The 18,751-nt window shown below is 42.8% G+C and overlaps 1 protein-coding gene and 1 long non-coding RNA gene across 3 annotated transcripts in view; one reads left to right on the top strand and one right to left on the bottom strand.

Moving 5' to 3' along the window:
* The window catches only part of LOC115472925 (store-operated calcium entry regulator STIMATE-like), a 123,966-nt gene that overhangs the window by 25,233 nt on the left and 79,982 nt on the right, over positions 1 to 18,751 (top strand). The gene's annotated exons all lie outside the window — the stretch shown is intronic.
* Positions 5,085 to 18,210, bottom strand: LOC115472932. Its single transcript, XR_003942580.1, has 3 exons — positions 18,109 to 18,210; positions 12,268 to 12,272; positions 5,085 to 5,095 (listed from the first exon to the last, which is right to left on the bottom strand). It is a non-coding gene; the product is annotated as an uncharacterized LOC115472932 (long non-coding RNA).

An 18,751-nucleotide genomic window follows, 5' to 3' on the forward strand; every position in this document is an offset into this window, starting at 1 on the left:
TGTTAAAGCAAGGAGGAGGAGGAGACAGCAGTCAAAGAACTTGGTACTTGGTAGATGAGAGGCTGGTGCAGATGTGGTTTATATTTCCACGGGAACACCGTAGAACTGCTTCTGTCCCTGCGGGAACCCCGCAGAACTGCTTCTGTCCCCGCGGGAACCCCGCAGAACTGCTTCTGTCCCCGCGGGAACCCCGCAGAACTGCTTCTGTCCCCGCGGGAACCTCACAGAACTGCTTCCGTCCCTGTGGGAATCCCGCAAACCCCGTTCCCGTGCAGCTCTCTAACACAGACTCTTTGTGAGACTGAGTGTATGAGACCAAGAGAGTGTGTTAGTGACTGTGTGACACATAGAGAGTGAATGTGATACAGTGTGAGACATAGAGTGTGTGAGAGAGAGAGACATTGTGAGAGAGAGTGTGTGTGTGACAGAGATACCTCCCCCCCCCCTCTCTGTTGTCAGCCCCCCCCCCCCCCTCTCTCTGGTGTCTGAGTGTTACTGTCCAGGATGCTGAGCTCTGGCTGTGCTTCAAGGAACTGACCAATCCTATTTAATAGAATGCACCTCCAACATTCTGAAGCCGAGAAACCTCATGTGGTTGGTCACTTCTGCTTGTGACGAACCCAGAAGTACTCAAGGGCGGAGCTTAGAGAGATGGAGCCTGAGCTTCAGAAGCTTCAAACCCTTCACTGAAGCCACGGAGTCAGCTTCAGAACGTTGATGTTGGTTTTTATTATATAGGATAGGTCTGTAGAGGATAAGATCGGGTGTTGGAAAGTTTAAAAAAACGCATATTAAGATACCTCTGAGCATTCTCCAGAGCCTCTAGTTTTCTTGCTTGTTAGCGTTTTATCTTTCACCAAAGCCAATTGTACTTTTTGTAAGGCAGTAGCATACTACTTAGTTTTTTCCACTCTAAGTTGCACTCTTCCAACATTAGTGGCAGTCTCAGTTGTAGTCACTTGAGTAGAAGTCATAACAGCAGCCAAATTAGCAATAGAATTATGAATCAAAATAATTGTGTCTCATAAAGAATCAAGGGTAACATTATCTGGCTTGGTTACCACCCAGAAATGCCAGAAGATCAGCCCGTAAGTTCTTCAACTTGAACTTCCCCAGCTGTAAAGGAACCAAATACAAACAGGCATACGCTACTACCTTTGCGTACAAAAGCACACAGCTATGGAACGCACTACCCAAGACCCTGAAAACCACGGACAACTTAACCAACTTTCGCAAAACTTTGAAGACATTTCTCTTCAACAAAGCCTACAAAAATAATCCTTGATGAATCAAACCACAAACCTTTGAAGACACTTCCCCTCAACATAGCCTACAAAACAATCCTGATGAATCATACTACTCCGTACATCACCCAAACGCTCTAAAACACTTCGACATGACCTTACCCATTACCTTCTAATTAATTCCTCTTTTACTACAATTCACTACCAACTGTACCCAACTCTATGTAACGATCATACCAAATTCACATCCTGTAAGCCACATTGAGCCTGCAAAAAGGTGGGATAATGTGGGGTACAAATGCAATAAATAAATAAATTAAATAAATAAATAAATAAATAATAGAATTACCGCCAATAAAGGCCTCTGAACATGCTCCAGTACCTGGGCAGAATTTGACGTTCCCCAGAGCTACCACAGTTGCTGGCATATACAGGGTCAGAGAAACCTTTTCACCAACACGTTCAGTCCGGAATTCCTCTCTGCAGCTGAGTAGCTGACTTGCGACGGCTCTAGCCTCAAATCCCGAGCTCAAGGTTCCATCTCTGGAGGAGATGGAGCTACCCACAGCAAAGGCTCAGTGTTGTATCAGACTCTCCTGAGGATGTTGCTTCTAATGTACCAGCGGAGTTGGACCATGGGAAACCAGAAAAAAATCAGTAAGCAGTTCTGGGATAGTTTATTTATTTATTACATTTGTACCCCGCGCTTTCCCACTCAAAGCAGGTTCAATGCAGCTTATATAGTAATAGGGATTACAGATTATTGATAGTGAAGCCTGATAGGGAAAATATAAGTTGAGTATAGCAGAGTTGTAGAAGATATAGGTGGGTGGAGATGTGTAAGTGTTGGGTAATTGGGTTCATAGGATTAGTTTGGTTCCTTTGAGTAGGCTTGCTTGAACAGATGGGTTTTTAGTGATTTCCGGAAGGGTAGGTAGTTCCTGATTGATCGGATAGTTGTCTGCCTGTAGGGAGAAGCTTGCTGGGACTCTGAGGGAAAGTCCTGTACTTTCCCATACATTTTATCCCCATAACAAGGAAATGCTCAAAGTTCTGTTCACCACATCCTTCCTTCAGGACACCATCTTGGTGCTCTCCACTTTTGAATTTTCTAAGATATTTGTTGTATAATCTACTGATCTATAGCAGAGAGAAAAAGGGTTAACCCTGGGATTCTGTAAAGCATGACTTAAGTTGGGTGCGCAGATCCAGTCGTATTCTGGATTTGTGCTCGCAACTTAGTTAACAAGCCAATCAGTGCAGATAATTGCTACTTAAGCTAAGTAGAATTACACATGTATTCTATAACATGATGCGAGTACATCCTAAGCTGCATCGTTGAAAAGGGGGTGTGACCATGGGTGTGAAATGTGTGGGTCATAGGCATTTTAAAGATGTATGTGCGTGGTTCTAGAATACACCCAGTCTGCGCCTAATTTAGATGTCGAGATTTGCACCAAATTTTACTTGGCTTAACTGCCCACAACTAAATTTAGTCATGTGGATGGGTGCTCGGTGTATTCTATAAACTACGTGGAAATTTAGGCTCATTCTATAAAGTATGTCTAAATTTAGATGTACTTTATAGAATACGCCTTAGAAATATTTTATTTCGACGCCAATTTATTTTTTTTTTAGGCGTCTTATAGAATCTAGTCCTAAATGTGTAACTTAGCTGAACCAATTCTTCTATTGGGAATAGTTAGTCCTCATGTTTTTTAAATACCATTCAACCTATAGACTTATCTTCATACCCTGTGTTACTATAATTTCAGGTTCATTGGCTCCAGCAGCTGGTAGATAAAATGCTGTTTGCTTTTGTTTCTGTGTGGTTTCCTGCTAGATGTTCTGGCTAGGGAATTATTGTTTACTTAGCATGTGAAGGAAGCAGGTTTAATTGCTTTTTCCTTGTATTAGTGTGAAGCCTTATGATCTAAATATTGTCAGTAAAATAGTGAGTTACATGTAGTTGGTGCATCATATACTAGATTTAAGATGAAAACATTGAGCCAGCAAAGTAACTTTTTCATCAGAACAATAGGGAAAATAGATTAAGTGCAAATGTGCTTATTTAGGACCCCGTAGGCGCGCAAACCTTTTAGCACATTCTAAATATTAGCGCACGCTAATGCTAGAGACACCCGTAGGAATATAATTGGTGTCTATCAGCACACGCTAAGAGTTAGTGCACCTACAGCGAGGCTCAGTAAACAGGGTCCTAAATGAATACCATTATGTTCCTTGAGGAGCAGCTTCACAATAAATTGTTAGCTTACTTGTCATTGATGTAACACTATATGCACAGACCATTCATCATTGGTGTACAGTAGGTGTAAGTGGCACCATTGTTCAGTCCTAATATTTATCATTTTTATTATTTTATTTTTTATTTGTTGCATTTGTATCCCACATTTTCCCACCTATTTGCAGGCTCAATGTGGCTTACATAGTACCGTTGGACGTTTGCCCAGTCAGTTGATAACAAATACAAGGTTGTATAGTGGTCGAATGAGGTATGTGTGGAGGGTCAGAAGGGATGAAGTTTGTGTGTTTTCCAGTGCACTCATTAGGCATGCTATGCTTTGGGTGAAGGGTTTATGTAGGGTCGTTGGGGTAGGCCTTTTGAGTGATTTTAAATGTTAAAGCATTTGTAATATTTAAGTGTGTAATCAACTTTCCAGTATTGTCTCCAGGCAGTTGAAGAATATGATAAGTTCCACTGGCCACACTAAAATGTGATTGTTGAATTTGCTTTGAAAAGGGCCAGGTGAGCACCTCAGGATGTCATTCTGAAATTCTGGATCTTTTCAGGAAGATGCATTCCTATACATCTTGTGGCAAAAGCCTCGTAATAAAACTCAGATGAGTAACTCTCTTTTGCAGCTCTGACTCTCATAGGCTTAAGTATGTAACCTATGATTGCTGTTTCTACTGATGTAGGCAAGAGAACAGATTGGTTATCTGAAAATGAACTTAACCTCAACACCATAAAATCAGAAGCCATTATCTTTCCCTCACGCACTTCTTTATCCATACATGCTAGCTCTCTCCCACGTAGATTCTGTGAAGATACTCGGAGTGAGTTTAATTGGTTTCTTGCATTTCATGCCCAGATCTCTGCTGTGGTCTCTAGATACTACTGTGCACTATGGCAGATACACACGATGCAGTTCCATCTTGAAATCTCCTTCCGGTTACTCATTCTTCTATAGTCATCACTCATCTTGATTGCTGCAGTTCTTTATATCATTGCAGACACAAATCCGTACACTTCAGTTAGTACAGCACACAGTTATTAGACTCATATACAGTCTGCCACATCGCTCCTTATTTTCCTCTCTGAACACTGGCTCCCAGTGGTCTGCAGAATTCCATTCAAATTTCTTTTGATTGCTCACCAGGTTCTAAAGTCTGGTTTTTCCTTTTATTTCTTGCCTCCCTGCTTATCTCATATCAGTCACAAAGAGTACTTTACTTTTCTTAACACTAACATAGTAAATGATGGCAGATAAAGACCTGAACGGTCCATCCAGTCTGCCTAACAAGATAAATTCATTTTATATGGTATGTGATACTTTATATGTATACCAGAGTTTGATTTGTCCTTGCCATTCTCAGGGCACAGACCGTAGAAGTCTGCCCAGCACTCTTCTTGTACTAAAAGTTCTGAAGCTATCATTGAGACCCCTTAAATTTACACTCCAGCCCATCCATATCTATTCAGTTACGATCTGAAACACTGGCTATGGTCATCTCGTCTCACTGTCAGGTTTGCCTTGATGTCATCCAGGGGTGTAGCCAGACTTTGGCGGGAGGGGGGCACATTTAACCCCCTCCCAGCGCCACCACCGCTGCCGCCAACCCCCCCCCCCCCCCCCCCCCGTCGGGTACCTTTGCTGGCAGGGGTCCCCAACCCCCGCCAGCCGAAGTCCTCCGGCGCGGCCGCGTTGCTGATCTGCAAGGCTTCTGTTTCTGTGAGTCTGACGTCCTGCAGCATCTCTTCCTTTGCCTCCCCGTCCAGCATTTCTCCTTTTGCCTCCTCTCTCCCTATCCAGCATCTCTCCTGCAGCTGCCGCTGCTTCTCCCAACGAGCAGCAGTGGTGGGCAAATGAAGGAATATAATGCGCGGGGCCGCAGTTCTCGGATGCACACTGTCGATTCTGGGAATCCCCTGCCCCTCTAACGTCAACTTCCTGTTCCAGGGCAGGGGATCAGCAGAGCCATCAGTGCACATCTGAGCACTGCAGCCTGCACCTGCTACTCCTTGCTTTGCTCGCTGCTGCTCATTAGGAAAAGAAGCTATGGCCGCGGGAGAGAGGTGGGGGAAGGGGAAAAAAAGGTGCCAGTATGCCATACCGGCACAAAGAAAAAGCCCTGGCTAAGAGAGACTTGATAACTGGGCAGTGAGTGTGTTGAGCCAGGCCTCTTGCCCCCTTTCCCCCCCCCCCCCCCCCCCCCCCCGTTAACTCTTCCTTTTTTTACAGTAATCACCGTGAAGGGAATTATCTTCCCCTCTTGTTTATTCCTTTGAGTATGACTTTGTCTCATCCCTGTCTCCCTTTATTTTAGTTTTAGGTGTTTTTTTTTTTTTTTTAATTTTGTACACCACTTAGATATAGCCTCTTTATTTGCAGTATATCAAAACGAAATTGTACTTGAACCCCCTCTACTCTCTTATGATTGTGGTCACATCAGCCCATGGAGTCAGTGAAATCCAGGCCTAGTTACTTACTCACCATATACAAGGTTACATCATAATCGGGTGGTATTCTGTGTTCATCCCAAGCTCTTTCCTAAGCCGATGTCGGAGTTTTACTGTAATTAGTCAATAGGCCTTTTTTTTAAAAACATTTTTAGTAGTGTTTTAATCCGACCTCTTTTAGACCCCTTATTGACCCCTCTACACGGAGGGGTAAAGAGCGTCAACTCATCCAAAAGGGTTTGAATTGTTTCCCTAACCTTCAGGGTTACCCCGTCCCATGGGGGTCTGTTCTGGGGAGGCATCAGCTGCCGCAGTTCAAACCTGATCCCCATGACCACTGCTTTCTGTCTTTCTGGATCTAGGTGTACTCTGGGCCATTTATGTTCCCACATATATATACATATATGTTTTAATCTAGTCTGTGGTTCAGTGTGTGTGGCTTATTTGTGTATAGCAGATGATAAAGAAAGAGTGCATATAATAAAGACAAAGATAGTTTTCATGAATAATATCTTATTTATTCTTACCAAGAGAATGTCTTCAGTTCAATACATACATCTGGGTTCAAATGTACAGAGCTCTGCTGTCGGTCAAGAGTTGAAGAAACTTCTAACTTTTCTGTCTGAATGTTTGCTCTTTTATAGGCATAGATATCAATAGATGCTTATGGCAGTCATCTTATTGGCCAATATCTCTGTACCAATTTTTTTCCCTTTTCCGGCAGATGTACATTTGTACTTTTTGTCAACATCTTGTACCAACTCTTTCCTGTTCTAGTTATTTTGAAATATCTCGCTTCCGCCCAGGTGTCCATCTATTTGTACCCAACTGTCTTTTCCGGTACACATCTCTTGCTTGTGCTATTTCAAAACTTCACATCTTTCCTGTCACCCTGAACATCTTGTTTTTATTTTTTATAGAAACATGCAGTTTCATAACCTATTTTTATATAATCTTATGACCTGCGTGCCATGTTATACAGATACAAGCTAGATTTTACAAACCATTTCTATCTATTGTTTTATCATCATATATGCCATATTCAATTTGTAATTTGTTTCAGGTTTTATTAAGACTTCATCATATAGTCCTGCGTTTGCAGGTTCTCAATTGTTATGCCATTAGTGTGTTATCAGGCTTAGTCAAGGCTTTTCTGCTGACCAAAGTCCTGTAACCTGGCTTACCACTATTCCAGTGGATATTCAAGCTCCAATCCATATTAACATTCCCCTCTTCACCCTATCCCATAGGGTGACACCAGGGTTAAGTACCATGGTACCATCCATTCCAGAAGGTATCCTTATAAAACTGTTGTTCTGCAGAGTCTATTATAAAACCTGATATGGTCAAATTACTGAGATACAGATCATAACATAGGCACTATTTCAGTCATTTCTTTTATACCAATACTTTTGCTCAATTCATTAGTATGCAGGTTCTATTCTTACTCTTATATAGGGGTGTATATATATTCATAACAATCAATCATTTCTTTGGTTATATACTGATTATAGGTTAAATATAGAGTTTTGCATTGATTATATAGTTATATTTCTTTGTTTTTATTGCATCATTTCATAAAGCTTAACGTTCTATATTGCATCCCTGTGTGCTGTATTTGATTATACAGTTGCAGACATTTCTACCATGTCTCTAGCATTTGCATAGCGATTGGTCCTTCTCAGAGGGAGATAGTCCAATGTGTTATCTCCTGTGGTGTTGGGAAGGAGATTTTCGTACAGGACATATTGTCCAGCTGTTGTCTTTTTCATTATTGCAGTTTCAATTAAGCGTTCTACTAAGCTTCTAGCACAAGGGATTATGCAACATCCTACTAATACAAAAATTGCTACCACTATAATTATAGTAGTGGCTGCTGAAATGATAAATGTCTTCCATTTACCAAAAGCTCTATCCATCCAACCAGTCCAGGATGTGTCAACACCAGAGTTCTCTGCCAATTCTTGTGACAGTGAGGTTAAGCCTTCCAAAGCTCTGGTGATTGACCCATCTGGAGCAGTATTGTTGGGGATAAAAGTGCAACACTGTGTACCTATTTTCCGGCACACTCCGCCTTCCGATGCTAAAATCTGGTCAAGAACTAATCTATTTTCTAACGTCATTCTGCTGGTGGCGTCTAATTGCGCTGCAATTCCTTGAACTGCATCCCTGGTATAATTAACAAATCTCTGCTGGTTGTAATATATATAGTTGATCCAGTCTACATTCTTATTGATAGTAGCCCACCAAAAGAAGGCAGATTCGAATCCCGCAGCTATTTGGTTTCTGGCTTTGAACTCATCAGGAACCCCTCTTGGAACTCCAATTGCATCTATATAGACCCGATCATCAAAAGATCCAGGCATTGCATTTCTCTTCACTCGTGAGGAAGAGCTGCTATGAGGAGGGAGCAAAGAGGCTATTATAATTGGAATTACCAATTTGACTAAGGCACATCTGCCTGTCCAACTTCTGTGAAGTGTGTGGTGGATAGTGCGAGTTCCACAATACCACCATATGTCTGCTCTAGCCTGTGAAAAGTCTGTGAGATTTAGATTTCGCAGAGTTCCTTTTTCTAGGGTTGTGTTACAATTGGTCAAATTTCCCAGAAACCGTGTATTTTTCACCCCATATCGTTCCAGACATGTATGATATCTGGTAGCTGGATCTGGAATCCTGAATGCGGGTGGGACCCTCAGCCGAGGGGGTAAGTAGGGGTGGTGCTCGTCAAGATGTTGACAAGACTTATTCACTTCAGTTGTTACCTGAAGTAACTCTAGCATACACCAAAAACCATCTGGATCATTGTGGAGATCTAAAGGGAAAGGAACTACGGTTGGTTCTGCTCTTGCATGGGCACAAAAATAACAATTAGAGACATTCAAACTCTTCGTAGTATAATGTGCCCATTCGAGCCATAGGTTTGTTTCTCCAAATCCTGTTTCTAGTGCCACTAAATCTTTAGAATCATTAATCGGCACAATCTGGTAAGGTATCTTTATTTCTGGGATCTTTGTCGGCATCAGAGGATTTTTTTCTGGTTGGGCTGGAGGTGGAACAATCTTGAATTTTCCAATGGGATCTCTACCTGTGGCATCAATTCCTAAGGAATAAGTTCTGTATGTAACAGCCGTTACTCCTCTGAAAGTGATAGCCACTTGATTACATTTGGTCATTGGACAAAGGCCAGTCACTCGCAATTTCATGATGGAAATGCTCTTTTTGAGATCTGGAATCTCACTACCTGAGTAGGGAACCCATGAACCTGTATACCACCATACTTGCGCCCAACCTCCGCAGTTGGAGAAGGGACACAGGTATACCTCAAAAGCTGACAAATATTGCTGTACCGGATGTTCCCCACACATTGTATAAGAACATACATCGAGGGTTATTGTGGTTGTGTCCTTAGTAGTGGGTAATGTTATTTCATAAGTGGTCATAAATTGTTGCAGAAAATTTTCTAGATGCTGTGCTCCTTGTATCATGGGTATGGTGAGCACACACAACAGGAGGGTTAAGCACTTCATGTTGGTGGTTTTCATAATCAAATACTGTATCAAGATTGTACGAAGGGTAAGTGGCGGCTAATGATTAAGGTAAGCAACAAAATTATCCCTAGGGTCTTAGCAAGAGCTGCTATCACAACAATCAGTATTCCAAAATAAATCAAGGCTTGATATATCATTAAGTGTGACTTGGGTATGGAGGGTAAACTCTAATAGCCCCTCTTTCAATGGGATCGGGTACTTCGAAGAGACTATATATTTCCAAAGGTCCCAATCCAACCTCTCTGAGAAACAGAAAAGGTATCCAATCAGTGTCAATTACGGCGTATGTGAATAACCAAAAATCTACCACGTCACCAGTTTCTGGTCTTATTAGGAGATCGTCGGTCTGTTCAACTTGTAGACCCAAACTTCCTCCAAATAATACCAGAGTGTGAGTAACAGTTCGACTGGGGCCGAGTGTCCAATTCTCAAGTAAAGGTTCACACAGGGTCTGATATCGAGTAAGGGGATCCCAATTGGGATTGTCTTCTGGAGCGGGGTCCCAATGGGGAAATAATAATTCACGAGGATCCAGAAGGTATTCTGGAGGTATAGGGATTAGCTGTTCACCTAAATTGAAAGGCGACAATGGTGGAGATTCTCTTCCACGGGACATATATTGGTAGTTACTTGGGGTGTGGAACTATCTGGGAGGACGAGTAGCTGGGATAGTAGAGGTGGCTAAGGTAATATTCGTGGGAGGAGGAACGTCACTATCAGGAACCAAAGGATAAGGAGGAGGGGTGGGTTGTAATTCAGGCAAGGTAATATTATCCTCAAAAGTAGTTGTACGATTGGGGACAATATGGACCGAGCTACTGATATGATTGGGAACACTTGTAGCATGCAAAATAGGAGAATTAGTGCGGACAGGAGTAGTTGCAGAGTTTTCAATAGGCACTGTAGGATTGCCAGTTGAAAAGTCGGTGGAGGCAGATGTGTCTGCCCAGGGGGTGGGATTACTGGTGGCAAGGGGACTGATCTGATTGATCGTTTGAAAGGATTTGTGTCCGAACAAGCGTGTGAACGTGGTATACTGGTGGGGCTTTGTGTAGTCTGCAGTAGTAGTTATTGGAACCGGAGTTGTTGCAAACACCGAGGCAGCAACAAGTACTGCTGGGGTAGTTGCAAGCACTGCTGAGGTAGTTGCAAGTACCGAAGTAGTTGCAAGTACCGTGGCGTTTCCAACGGGTAAGGTAACGTTACCAGTGGGAAAGGCACTAAGAGTGATCCAAAGATCTGCAAGGTTTCTGTCCACAGTATAGGTAAACAGGGTAGTGAAAAACAACACCAAACCTATACAAAGTAGGATCATACACACGAGTCCAACAGCAAACAGTCGAGCAGATGGGAAGCAGAAGAAGAGGGTGTACTGATGTAACACCGTCACTGCTGCCGAGACAACACTTGTACGGGTGCTGGTGTCGTCTGGAATGGTGTCGTCTTCCAGAAAAGTGCCGTCAAAGTCGTTGGACCAATGGGAATTGGTTTCAGATAACTGCTCAGAGTCGCACTTATCAACAGGGTAAAGTGCAATGTTCTGTGGGTCTGGTGGATCTGGTTCCTTGATGTTGTCAAGGGCAGCAAGGTTCTCAGCAGTTGGTTCCCTGCGGAGACTTTTGGTAGCAGGGGAGGATGGTGGTATCAAAACTTTCACAGGAGTGGTTGGGAAAGGTGGTATTGGAATAGGAACTTTATGTAGAGAAATAGTGTGTAAGGGAATGAGTTCTTCTGGAGTGAACAGCGGCGGAACTACTTGTGGCATTTATCTGGCTTGATTCGGGAAATACAAATGTAGAATGTCAAGCAGCTTACCGATGTTGCTCTTCAAATTCTGTACTGTGGAAAAGTGAATAGAACCAGGTTCGCCCGGAGCAATTTCTTCCAAATCTGCTGCGAAGTTGCGGATTCTGATGAGGCGGATACGAAGATCTACGTAGGGAAGTGGAAATTCTTGAACACTGGAAGGTGGAGGTGAGGATGGCCACTCAAAAGCAGGTTCAAGTACTGGTGGCTGTTCAGGTGGGGACTCTGGAGATTCAGGGATTGTTTGGATGATGATATCAGCAAGATCAAGGAGGTGCGATTCAGGAGATGGATGATCTTGGTTGATTAAGTGGTTGAGTCTTTGATCGAGTTGATCAAGGTGATTAAGGAGTGTTGGGTGTGGGGTCGGTGGTCTTGGGCTCAGTGGCGGTGGAGATGGGGTTCGTGGCGGGACTGGTCTCTCCAGTACTTGCTGAACTGGAAACATCAATGGAAACATCCAGGAGGCCTGATTCGGTATTCGGGTAGGCTCGTATATCTTTCAGATGGACCCAGGATGTGTGGTCCTCCAGCTTAGCAGCTGTTGCTGACAGAGCTTCTATCTTGAAAGGGCCAACGTAGATGGGATCTCGCCAGGTTTTGTGCGTGTAATAACGCCGGTGCACTAGATCGCCCACTTTGTAAGGGGGAGATCTATTGGCATCACAATCCCCTCTTCTGTCCGAAATGGCCTGTGGAATTGAGGACAGAGAACTTACAATAGTCTGCAAGATATCCCAATATACTGAGTATTGATCGGGCACTTGAGTGTCTGGATTGCCAGGTAGAAGTCGCATTGGGCGACCTGTACACAATTGGAAAGGCGTCAGTTTAAGGGAAGAGGATGGAGTGGCACGGAGAGATAATAGTGCCAAAGGGAGGGCATCAAGCCAATTCTTTATCCCATTTGCCATAAGCTGACGCAATTTTGTTTTAAGCAATCCATTGTATCTTTCAACCAAACCATTACTGGTGGGTTTGTAAACACAGACAGTTCTGTGAGTAATGCCAAGTGCCGGAAGGAGGTTCTGCAAGAGTTCATTCACAAAATGCGTACCATTATCTGTGGTAATTTTGGCAGGAATGCCAAATCGGGGAATAATCTCATTACACAGTGACTGTGCCATCGTTTGTGCGGTTTCTCTAGAGCAAGGGAAAGCTTCCACCCACTTGGAAAAACCGTCCACGCAGACAAGCAGATACCGCTTACCACGAACAGGTGTCTGCATATCTGTGAAATCTATATACCAATGTTGGCCAGGTCCCTGGACAACAGGTAAATGACCTGAAGGAATGACAGGTCCTCGTTTGGGTGTGTACAAAAAGCATTTGTAACAATTATGAACTACAGTGTGACACATGGGCATCATTTGGGGAGCCCATAATTTGGAAGACAATTGATCATACAGTGTATTAGCATTTAAATGTAAAGGATAATGGAGGGCATGCAAAAGAAGGGATAAAACATGCTGTGAAACACATAATTGACCGTTGGGATGGGTCCAAATACCATTAGGGTTAAGAAAACAGCCTGCTTGCTTCCACAAGGTAATTTCGGCTTGTGTAAGTGAGGACGTAAGGGTAGAAGAGAAGTCGTAATACATAAACAACAAACTGGTAACAGCTAAACATATGAACTGTAATCATCCTCAGAAGTACAGATCGAAAGCAACAAACAAGTGTAGATTATAAAACAAGTCTGTCTAAACATCACCAGGAGTTGGATCCTTTTCTCATTTACCTCTTTCCTCCCTCCCCTACTCCTCCTCCCTCCCCATCTCTTTCTGGTTCAGTTCCACTACAAAATATTTGTTGGGCAAGTGATGCAGGTGCAGCTTCCTAATGGGCAGATGATCAAAAGCCCCGTGCTTTTCCAAACAGCGCTCTAAAAATAGCGCGGGGCTTTACCGCACCTATGATCAGAGATAATTGCATGAAAATTTAAGCACGCAATTTTCTCTGACTATGGGGTAGGAGTGCTGGAGGCACTGGTGTAGCCAAGGGTAGGCCCACACCTACCCACTTTGGGCTCAGGCCCACCCAGTAGCAGCACACCTATGATGTGGCTGGCAGGGATCCCCAAGCCCCACCAGCTGAAAACTCCCAACAACTGTCCCCCCTGCAGACCTTGAAAATAACATCTTTGCCTGCAACGAGCAGCGACTGATACATACTGCTCACACTGGCCCCACAGCCTTGCCGCTGTGTATTAGTTGCTGCTTGCTGCCAGTGAAAATCTGCTACTTAAAAGGTATGTGTGGGGAGATGGGATGTTTGAGAGACCATATAGCATGCAGGGGAGAGAGGAGAGACCAAATCACTTGTGGGACAAGGCAGAGTTCTTCTGCCCACCCATTTTGGACCCAGGCCCACCAAAAACTGGGTGTCTGGCTACGCCCCTGGCTGGAGGATTGAGCCTGAGAAGTCACTTGTGGCCCAGTGGGCGACTGACAACTCCACCCCCCCCCCCCCCCCCAGCAACAGGGGGCTGGAGGTCCGACGGACCTTCGACCCCCCCCCCCCCCCGACACAGGTTCAGAGGGCACTGGAGATCTGGTGGGTTTCCAGCCCCCCTAACCCCACCCCCAGCATTGGTAAGAAGTCCCTGGTGGCCCAGTGGGCTGTGGTCAATCCCCCCACCTCCTTACCTTAGGTTGGAGAAGCGAGGTCCCTCTTCTTCCTTTGGCGCCGCCTGCAAAAATAATAGCAAATGCTACATGATAAATATCACATAAATACAGGTCTGTATTTATGTGTTATATATCATGTAGCATTTGCTATTATTTTTAATGATATTTTATACATCTGCATATGTTTTATTTTGCCTATTAGTTTTAATATTGCATCTCACTCTGATTTGTCATGGTATTATCTGTTTTTCCAATATGTTGTATTTGGTTTTTATGTTTATTTTTAAATTTATATTTTATTTACTGTTCTTTTTTAAATTAGCCTCTGACGCATCCTTTTTTTGGGGCGAAACGCTGCCTGTGTTGGGCAATACATTGTTTGTTACTCAACGAATAAAGGTTGTATGTACCTATCATTGATCTGCTGTTTTTATTGCTACAAAAACTTGCTAGGGCATACATAGATTGCTGTTTGAAATTCTTGTATCCATAAGTGGCACCACATTATATAGACAAGTTTAGCAACCTCACTCCTTCCTGTTGGGGGTTCAAAGTTAAGTTAACATATCCTGTGTTTGGAGATTTGTGCCTCCAAAGGGAGGAGCTAACAACCCCTTTGTACTTTTCTTCCTCCTGTCACTCCACCCACAATGGAAACATTCGAAGGGGATATAACATTTTTGGAAGGATTACCATCTTAGCCAATGCCACTGTCCCTAGTAAAAATATAGGGAGTTCTCTCCACCTTAACACACTTGTATTTATTTTATTTATTTAAAAAAGTTCTAGTCCGTCTACAACTAGAGGGATTACAAATCAACATACACAATAAAACAAATATTAGAAAATGGTTACAAATGTATCTCTCCTAAGACAGCCTGAAGTATCACTTCCATGTGTGTTCAAACAACTACATCTTCAGAAATTTACATATATTGAGCCCTGCTGCTACACAATCTCAGATAACCAGGTGAATTATTCCAGATTTGCGGGCCTTCTATCAAAAAGGTGGTATTATGGGTTTCAGCACATCATACCAAATGCAATTTAGTATTAGCTATCAATTTTCAAATTTTCTGACAACAGTGATCTCAACAGCTGACACACCTAAATCACATCCTTATGATACCATGGAACGCAATCTGAGTATAATACCTGTCAAATCAAACGTGCCACTTTGTACTGTACTCGAGAGTGTACTGAGAGCCAGTGCAATGAACGAAGGATCGGGGATACATGATCAAACCAAGATGTACTTGCTAACAATTGAGCCGAAGCATTCTGTATCATCTGCAATGCCTGCATCATAGATTCAGACAACCCCAGATACGATACATTGCAGAAATCAATACGAGAAATCGCCATACTCTAACCACAGTATTTCAATCACATTTTTGTGATGCAGCTAATCTATAGCCACACAAATGTAACTCTTCCCCCCCCCCCCCCCCCCCCCCCCACCCCAGTATTTGAATCTGGTCTTTTCCCAAATCAGTGGGAATCCCTGTAGTTGCTCAGAGGCGGTAGGGTGTGAACTCAGGAAGGGCCTCTACAAATAGGTGGGAAAATGTGGGATACAAGTGCAATAAATAAAAAAATAAAAGTTTATTTGCAATGCCACAAAGGATCCATACACTTGAATGACGTATAACTTTCCCCAGATTTACAGTACATAAGTATTGCCATACTGGGAAAGACCAAAGGTCCATCGAGCCCAGCATCCTGTTTCCAGCAGTGGCCAATCCAGGTCACAGATACCCGGCAAGATTCCAAAAATGTGCAAAACATTTTATACTGCTTATCCCAGAAATAGTAGATTTTCCCCAAGTCCATTTAATGACGGTCTATGGACTTTTCCTTTAGGAAGCCGTCCAAACCTTTTTTTTAAACTCCGCTAAGCTAACCGCCTTTACTACATTCTCTGGCAATGAATTCCAGAGTTTAATTACATGTTGAGCGAAGAAAAATTTTCTCCGATTTGTTTTAAATTTACTACATTGTAGCTTCATCGCATGTCCCCTAGTCCTAGTATTTTTGGAAAGCGTGGCATTGTTAATAGTAGAATGTCATCAGCAAATAAATTAATTTAGTATTTTTGCATCCCACACTGATACCTTAACTGCAAGTGGCTCCAGTATTAAACAGGGACAGGGAACAGTCAACTGTCTTTCCAGCATTTTTCTTTGGACCACATCTGCACAAAGATGAACGAGCCCTTTAACTCTTTGACTTTGAGACCTGTCCAGATTTACTTTGAGCAGACTAAATCCCACAGAAACTGTTCACCTTTATTTCTTTGGACCCTGTTAAGCCTAGTTAGAGCAATGGCATACCATTTTAAATTAAATATCACGTTTTATATCCTTTTGTTGTTCCCAAGCAGACAGTGGGGCATATCATGCCGACATTGTTCTCCTCAGCAAAGGCAGGAATTAGGTTTGGCAGTTTACAAGGCTGTGGCATGAAGTTCAGACCACATTACTATTTAGACACAGTCTCTTGTAAGGATAGTAGGTTGTCTATCTGTTCACTGCCTTTTGAGGGGTAAAGCCAAATGTCCCACCCGCTAACAGTCTTGTTGGCCATTTTTTTTAAATTAAATTTGTGAAAACAGCCCTTGTCTAGGGAATCTAATTTGTATAGCTCAATGAACCTGGTTCCCTTGGATTTGGATTTTAGATTTGATTACTCAGTAAAATTAAAAATTTGCTTATCTATAACACATTTTCTCTGAAGACAATAGTTCACTGGTCAAAAAAATCTTCCTGTTTTCTTTCCTATTCAGGGTTGTATTAGAACTGACAGTTGCTGGGGAGGGGGAGGGAGGTGTACGGTGGGGGCATGGGGTCTCCTGTGTGCTCAGAGCAGGCTGTTAAGACCCGTACAGAAATTCAGTTGATATTGTGCAACCAACTTTGACAAGTGAATTGCTTTATTTAGAGAAGACCTGTTGAAGGTAAGCAACAACCCCTCCTTGATACTCTCCCTTCCCCCTCTATATTGAAGGAAGTTTTGTCCTGTCTCTTCTGCTTAGGAAATAATCATTTTCATTTGTAAACTTTGGGCTACACAGTGGTGAGAAGGGTAAAGCAAAGCTAGATGAATTGCTGCATTTGATCCATTTCCTCTCACCGTAAATGAAAGATATTACACATGAAATGCAGGCAGACATGTTAATTGTGTTTTCCAAGCTGCAGTAGTAAATCTGTGACTTGCAACGTGTAACACTGATAGTACAGTTGGCATTTCAACTAGCAGTACATAAAATCCTAATGTTATACAGGCTGACAGAAAATTGAATTATGGTTTTAGAATATGTTTACATTTTGGTTTTGTTATTTGCTGCTAAACAGGTTTGAAGTGGATTGTGCAATATGTGTACCAGCTCTACTGATTAGGAGCATACAGTACATTTCACACTCCAAATCCCACTGTAAATATTGTAAAAAAGGCAGGAGTTCTCCTGAAACTCTCTGATATCACAGCTGTTAACCATTTTCTAAAATTTTAAGTTGAATTGCATTAAGGACTTGGGGCCAGATGCACTAAACTTAACGAGCCCTCAACGAGCAAGTAGTAAACCCTGGCATGCACTGGAGTGGAGAAGTGGCCTAGTGGTTAGAGTGGTGGACTTTGGTCCTGGGGAACTGGGTTCAATTCCCACTGCAGGCACAGGCAGCTCCTTGTGACTCTGGGCAAGTCACTTAACCCTCCATTGCCCCAGGTACAAATAAGTACCTAAGCTACATTGAGCCTGCCATGAGTGGGAAAGCTTGGGGTACAAATAAAAACAAAACACTTTTTTCCGACGACGGTAGCAGCTAACGAAAACGGAATGCAGATGAGCAAATCCTGTAGAAACCCTATTGTAATGAGATGCACTAACCTTTTCCAATTGCCTTAACGCTGGAAAATATAACGAGAGGTCTGTACGGGATTGGAAAAATTATTAAAATGTTTAAAAAAAAAATCGGGGGGCAAAAACGACCAAATGCTCGTCAGGAGTGTCCTTTATGGACATTCTTCATTATATATAAAAAAAAATCAAACAGGCTCCGATGCTGTTTTGATAAATGTTCAATAAAGACTTCATACAACTTAAAAAAGTGGAAAAAAAATCCAAGTGCTAGTCCTTTTTTTTAAACAAAACTATTAATGGGATTTGAACCTGCAACCTCTGGATTACAAGACCAGTGCTCTAACCACTCAGCTACAACTCTACTTGCTTGGATGGCCCTCCCTTACTTCCAGGTCTGTCAGCTGAGTGAAGCACGGCCAAAAAGGATGTTTTCATTATTGCCGGAGGGGGGGAGGCTTCCCAAAATGTACGTTGTTTTTTTGTTTTGTTTTGTTTTAAAGTGAAGCTTTATTAAAAAAAAATCAAACAGGCTCCGATGCTGCAGGCTCTTTTTTGGACATCATTCAACCCTGGAATAATAAAAACGTCTTTTTTGGCAGTGTTTCACTCAGCTGAGACCTGGAAGACCCTGAGCCAATCACAACGTGTTCAGCCGAGCTCAACGCGCTGTGATTGGCTTAGAGACTTCCAGGTCTCTCAGCTGAGTGAAGCACGGCCAAAAAGGATGTTTTTATTATTCTGGGGTTGAATGATGTCCAAAAAAGAGCCTGCAGCATCGGAGCCTGTTTGATTTTTTTAAATAAAGCTTCACTTTAAAAAAAAAACAACATACATTTTGGGTGCCCTCCCCCCCGCACTCAGCTGAGAGACCTGGAAGTAGGGGAGGGACATCCAAGCAAGTAGAGTTGTAGCCTAGTGGTTAGAGCACTGGTCATGCAATCCAGAGGTGGTGGGTTCAA

Source organism: Microcaecilia unicolor, chromosome 6, assembly GCF_901765095.1.
Source record: "Microcaecilia unicolor chromosome 6, aMicUni1.1, whole genome shotgun sequence".
Lineage (NCBI taxonomy): Eukaryota > Metazoa > Chordata > Amphibia > Gymnophiona > Siphonopidae > Microcaecilia > Microcaecilia unicolor.